Here is a 6,951-nt window from a genome sequence, read left to right on the forward strand (position 1 = left end):
GTCAAACATCAGTACAAAAATTTCAGAAACCAGGTCAAAATGGAGATAAAGCAGGCCCACACAAACTACCTAGAGTATGTCCTAGAAGCACACTCAGGTGATCCAAATAACCCCAAACCAGGTCAAAACTTCTCCCGTAAAAAGCTCTTTTCAACCATTAAAAATGCTAAACAGGACACCCAAGGCATTGCCCCACTATCGGAAAATGATAACCTTATCACAGATAGCAGGGGCCAGGCAAATGTTCTCAACCGCCAATTCCAGTCCGTCTTCACTCAAATGAATCCCTTAAAACTAAGTCAGCTATGCTTAATGAAAACTAAATACCTGTTTAGCAATGCCCCAAAGCCTCAATACCCCAAAATGCCTGAAATTTCCATCAGTGTAAATGGTGTCCAAAAGCTTTTGTCCACATTACAGAGTGACAAAGCTTGCGGTCCCGATAACTTAAAACCGGTAGTCCTGAAAAACCTAAGTGTACAAATTGCCCCTCTGGTCACCAAACTTTTCCAAAAATCTCTAGAAACAGGCACTATCCCCTCCGACTGGTCCAAGGCGAATGTCACTCCTCTCTTTAAGAAAGGTGACAAAAGCAACCCTGCTAACTATAGACCCATTTCCCTGACATGTGTTCTTTGCAAAGTTATGGAGCACATTGTCGCATCAAACATCACTAAACATTTCCAGGTCAACAACATACTTTATCACCTTCAACATGGCTTCAGGTCAAAATGGTCATGCGAAACTCAACTATTAGGACTTGTCGAGGACCTATCAAGGAATTTAATTCAAGGTCACCAAACAGACTTAATACTCCTCGACTTCTCAAAGGCGTTTGATAAGGTTAATCACCTAAAGTTACTATATAAGCTGCACCAACATGGCATCCAGGACTGTACACTACAGTGGGTCAAATCATTTCTCATCGGTCGCCGTCAGTCCGTCTTAGTCAATGGTGATAAGTCGGATGAGGTCCCGGTCACATCTGGTGTCCCACAGGGCTCTGTCCTCGGCCCTCTTCTCTTCCTGCTATACATAAACGACCTGCCTGAAAATATTGTTTCACAGGTCCGGTTATTTGCTGATGATACTGCTGTTTATATCACAGTCAACAATGTTACACAACAACATACTCTGCAAGAGGACTTAACCAGATTACAAAAATGGGAACACACATGGGACATGGAATTCAACCCATCCAAATGTACAGTGATTAATATTTCCAAGTCTAAACACCCTTACAAATCCACTTACACACTACATGGGCAGACACTTGCAACCGTGAGTGATGCAAAATACCTTGGTGTTAGCATCACTTCAGATCTAAACTGGAACAAACACATAAACCAGGTCACTTCAACAGCTGGTCAAACACTTAACTTCATTAAGCGCAATATTCCCTCCAAACAGCAAAATATTAGGGAATTTGCCTACAAAACCCTTGTTAGACCACAACTAGAGTACTGCAGCTCAGTGTGGAGTCCACATACACATCTCAACATACATAAAATCGAGATGGTCCAACGCAGGGCCGCTCGATGGGTCACCAGTGACTATTCAAATTACAGCAGTGTCACACACATGTTAAAGCAATTGGGGTGGCGTTCCCTTGCAAACAGAAGAAATTATGCCAGGCTACTGATGTTTTACAAGATTGTCCATGGACTGGTTGCAGTGCCAATGCCATCTTATATTTTACCTCCTACCCGGCTCACTAGACACATGCATTCCCTATCTTTCCGGCAAATTCAAACACCCTGTAATTATTACAAGTTCTCTTTCTACCCGGCTACCATCATTCTCTGGAATTCTTTGCCGGCTGACATTGCTCAAGCACCTACCCTGGACCAGTTTAGGCCAGGGGTAACCAAACTGGGCCAGGACTTCTGAGTGACCAGGCTGTTTTTAATCCTTTTACTGTACATTTCGCCTTTTTATTAGCACTATCAGCTTTGTCTCAAATTCTCACAAATACTTTATGTATTACTTTATTTCTCCTGTACATTCCTGCTTTTAAACTCTTATGCACTGACGCGCACCTGCATAAAATACTCGCAAGGGTGTCATGCAGTATTTATAGATAGATAGTCTGCTTGAAGGAAGAGCTTAAGTAAATGATGATATGTAGGGAAGTGAAACCAATGCAGATAAAGATATTATAGTCTACTTACAGGAAGAGCTATACTAATTGTTGATGTGTATGGAAGGAAGACTAAGGCAGATAAAAATAACACAGTCTACTTGAAGGAAGAGCTTAAGTAAATGATGATATGCAGGGAAGTGAAACCAAGGCAGATAAAGATATTACAGTCTACTTACAGGAAGAGCTATACTAAATATTGATGTGTATAGAAGGAAGACTAAGGCTAATAGACTGTCATACTGAGCCAAACCTGTCTGAAATATCAAGACTGCAGCAAGGTATGGTAAAATAACACTTTTAACTGTAACATGGTACTTGGTATTACTTCTTTATCATCTCAGATGAGATAGATATCCTTTGAACTTTTCCACAGATTTACATAGTAAATAGAATAATTCTATTGTTTACTTTGGTAATAAAGGACATTGTTGAATTGGTTTACTGTTCCTAAAGTGGTTTAGTATCAAAACATAGCAAAGTATTGTTGCTTATCTTGTTTTCACCACGGTTATTTATATTTTTCAGGAAAATTACCAGCAGAAACAGAAATCTCAGTATTGGCAAAAAATAACTGATCTAGACTACAAAGCGACTGGAAGTTTTTCTTACTGTGGCAAAAATTGACACTATTATAATTTTCAATAGTTTTGATGACTTAAGGACAAAAAAGCTTCTGTTAAAAAACAAAAAAAAAAAAAAAAAAACTGTGGTGTTGAACATTTTGATCTTTTCTAAATAATATATTTTATGAACTTTGTTCCAGTTGCATGTTTTACCTGTGATCAAATTAAGTGCAGCTGTACCCTGGCAAAGAAGTTGTGTGACATTTTAGCCCATGGTGAGCTTTTGTGACTGCATAATGTGCGTTATGTGTCATGTGTCCGTCAACATTTTCTAAAAATCTAAAAAATCACTGGGCAGAATTACACCAAACTTCATAGGAATGATCCTTCGGTGGCACCATTTCAAAACTGTTCAAAGAATTGAATTCCATGCAGAACTCTGGTTGCCAAGGAAAAACTTTTAAAATCTTTTGTCCAAAACCACAAGGCATAGAGCCTTGATATTTGTCTTGTGACATCATCTTACGATCCTCTATGAAGATTGTTCAAATTGTGCCCCTGGGGTGAAAAGAGGCCTCGCCCGGGGTGACAAGTTTTACATAGACTTGTATAGAATTTTTTTTTAAATCTTTTTGTCCAAAACTGCAAGGCATAGAGCCTTTATATTTGGCATGTGACATCATCTAATGGTCCTCTATGAAGATTGTTCAAATTGTGCCCCTGGGGTGAAAAGAGGCCCCACCCAGGGGTTCACAGAATTTACATGGACTTTAAAAATCTTGTCTGAAACCACAAAGCCTAGGCTTTTGATATTTGTTACATTGCATTGCCTAGTGGTCCTCTACCAAATTGTTCAAATTATGTCCCTGGGGTGAGAAGAGGCCGTGTCCTGGGGGTCCCAAGTTTTATATAGACTTATTTAGGAAAAAAACTTTGTTTTTGAAAGTTCAAGGCCTAGGCCATTGATATTTGGTATGTAGCATTCTGTTATATAGGAATAAATACTTCAAAAATTATCAGATCATATTTCCTAAACTGTTTAATTATAATTACCTTATGACACCAAGTGATTAGGGGGTCTTTGGACTGTGACCTTGACCAACTGACCTACTTTTTGTTTTTAGCACACCTGAGCACGAATTGCTCAAAGGTGAGCTTTTGTGATCGCCCTGTATCCGTCAGTCATCCGTCATCAACAATTTGACTGTTAACACTCTAGAGGTCACAATTTTGGCCCAATCTTAATGAAACTTGGTCAGAATGTTACCCTCAATAAAATCTTGGATGAGTTCGATATTGGGTCATTTAGGATCAAAAACTAGGTCACCAGGTCAAATCAAAGGAAAAGCTTGTTAACACTCGTAGAGGTCACAATTTTGGACCAATCTCAATGAAACTTTGTCAGAATATTACCCTCAATAAAATCTTGGATGAGTTCGATATTGGGTCAACTAGGATCAAAAACTAGGTCACCAGGTCAAATCAAAGGAAAAGCTTGTTAACACTCGTAGAGGTCACAATTTTGGCCCAATCTCAATGAAACTTGGTCAGAATATTACCCTCAATAAAATCTTGGATGAACTCGATATTGGGTCTTCTAGGGTCAAAAACTAGGTCACAAGGTCAAATCAGAGGAAAAGCTTGTTAACACTCTAGAGGTCACAATTTTGGCCCAATCTTAATGAAACTTGGTCAGAATGTTACCCTCAATAAAATCTTGGATGAGTTCGATACTGGGTCATCTGGGTTCAAAAACTAGGTCACCAGGTCAGATCAAAGGAAAAGCTTGTTCATACACTAGAGGTCACAATTTTGGCCCAATCTTAATGAAACTTTGTCAGAATGTTACCCTCAATAAAATCTTGGATGAGTTTGATATTGGGTCATCTGGGTTCAAAATCTAGGTCACCAGGTCAAATCAAAGGAAAAGCTTGTTCACACACTAGAGGTCACAATTTTGGCCCAATCTTAATGAAACTTGGTCAGAATGTTACCCTCAATAAAATTTTGGACGAGTTTGATATTGGGTCATCTGGGGTCAAAAACTAGGTCGCCAGGTCAAATCAAAGGAAAAGCTTGTTAACACTCTAGAGGTCACAATTTTGGCCCAAGCTTAATGAAACTTGGTCAGAATGTTACCCTCAATAAAATCTTGGACGAGTTTGATATTGGGTCATCTAGGGTCAAAAACCAGGTCACCAGGTCAAAAAGCTTGTTAACACTGTAGAGGCCACATTTATGACTGTATCTTCATGAAACTTGGTCAGAATGTAAATCTTGATGATCTTAAGGTCAGTTTTGAATCTTGATCATGTAGGATCAAAAACTAGGTCACCAGGTCAAATCAAAGGAATAGCTAGGTGACACTGTAGATGCCACATTTTTGACCATATATTAATGAAACTTGGTCAGAATGTTAATATTGATGAATTGTAAATATTGATGATTTATAGGTCACGTTCAAATCTGGGTCAGATGGGGTCAAAAACTAGGTCACTAGGTCAAATCAAAGGAAAAGCTTGTTAACCAGAGGCCACATTTATGACTGTATCTTCATGAAACTTAGTCAGAATGTTAATTTTGATGATCTTTAGGTCAAGCTCAAAATCTGGGTTATGTGGGGTCAAAAACTAGGTAAATTGGTCAAATCAAAGGAAAAGGTAGTAAACAGGTAAAAGGCCACATTTATGAGCATATCTTAAAGAAACTTGGTTAAAATGTTAATCTTGATGATCTTTAGGTCAATAGGTCAGGTGAGCGATACAGGGCCTTCATGGCCCTCTTGTTTAAGATACAGTCTTGAAATTTGGATGACATGTACAGTTTTGCACACCGATCTTAAATCTGACTTTCAATGACCATGAATATGACCTACTGACCTGCTTTCTAATATTTTGGCATCAGTTTGCCATTTTAAATATGTGGCTCATATTACTCAGGTGAGCAATTCAGGGTCATCATGACCCTCTTGTACTATTGTCCCATTCGTTGCCATCCTTGGCAAACAATCACAGTTTGGTAGCTACACAAAGAGAACACTAGCGTTATTTAGGTTTCAGTGTCTTTATGAGAATAAATTAGAACCGTTCTCCATCTCTAATTTCTTATTTGGGCGAAAGCTCATCTAAAGAGATATGAGGGAAAAGAAAAGCTGACAGAAAGATGATTTTTAGCTCACATGTCACAAAGTGACAAGGTGAGCTTTTGTGATCGCGCAGCGTCGTCGTCCGTGCGTGCGTCCGTAAACTTTTGCTTGTGGCCACTCTAGAGGTCACATTTTTCATGGGATCTTTATGAAAGTTGGTCAGAGTGTTCATCTTGATGATATCTGGGTCAAGTTCGAAACTGGGTCACGTGCGGTCCAAAACTAGGTCAGTAGGTCTAAAAATAGAAAAACCTTGTGACCTCTCTAAAGGCCATACTTTCCAATGGATCTTCATGAAAGTTAGTCAGAATGTTCACCTTGATGATATCTAGGTCAAGTTCGAAACTGGGTCACATGCCATCAAAAACTAGGTCAGTAGGTCAAATAATAAAAAAAACTTGTGACATCTCCAGAGGCCATATTTTTCATGGGATCTGTATGAAAGTTGGTCTGAATGTTCATCTTGATGATATCTAGGTCAACTTCGAAAGTGGGTCAACTGCGTTCAAAGACTAGGTCAGTAGGTCTAAAAATAGAAAAACCTTGTGACCTCTCTAAAGGCCATACTTTTGAATGGATCTTCATGAAAATTGGTCAGAATTTTCACCTTGATGATATCTAGGTCAAGTTCGAAACTGGGTCACATGCCATCAAAAACTAGGTCAGTAGGTCAAATAATTAAAAAAACCTGTGACCTATGTAGAGGCCATATTTTTCATGGGATATGTATGAAAGTTGGTCTGAATGTTCATCTTGATGATATCTAGGTCAGGTTCAAAACTGGGTCAACTGCGTTCAAAAACTAGGTCAGTAGGTCTAAAAATAGAAAAACCTTTTGACCTCTCTAGAGGCCATATTTTTCAATGGATCTTCATGAAAATTGGTCTGAATGTTCACCTTGATGACATCTAGGTAAAGTTCGAAACTAGGTCAGTAGATATAAAAATAGAAAAACCTTTTGACCTCTAGAGGCCATATTTTTCATGAGATCTTCATGAAAATTGGTGAGAATGTTCACCTTGATGATATCTAGGTCAAGTTCAAAACTGGGTCACGTGCCTTCAAAAACTAGGTCATTAGATTAAATAATAGAAAAACAT

General features: G+C 38.7%; 1 long non-coding RNA gene across 1 annotated transcript; it reads left to right on the plus strand.

Annotated features, from left to right (window-relative positions):
• The first annotated feature begins 2,092 nt into the window (after positions 1 to 2,092).
• On the plus strand, positions 2,093 to 2,900 carry LOC128559978 (uncharacterized). Its single transcript, XR_008372848.1, has 2 exons — positions 2,093 to 2,421; positions 2,669 to 2,900. It is a non-coding gene; the product is annotated as an uncharacterized LOC128559978 (long non-coding RNA).
• The last annotated feature ends 4,051 nt before the right edge of the window (positions 2,901 to 6,951 follow it).

The sequence above is a fragment of the Mercenaria mercenaria genome, chromosome 10 (genome assembly GCF_021730395.1).
Source record: "Mercenaria mercenaria strain notata chromosome 10, MADL_Memer_1, whole genome shotgun sequence".
Lineage (NCBI taxonomy): Eukaryota > Metazoa > Mollusca > Bivalvia > Venerida > Veneridae > Mercenaria > Mercenaria mercenaria.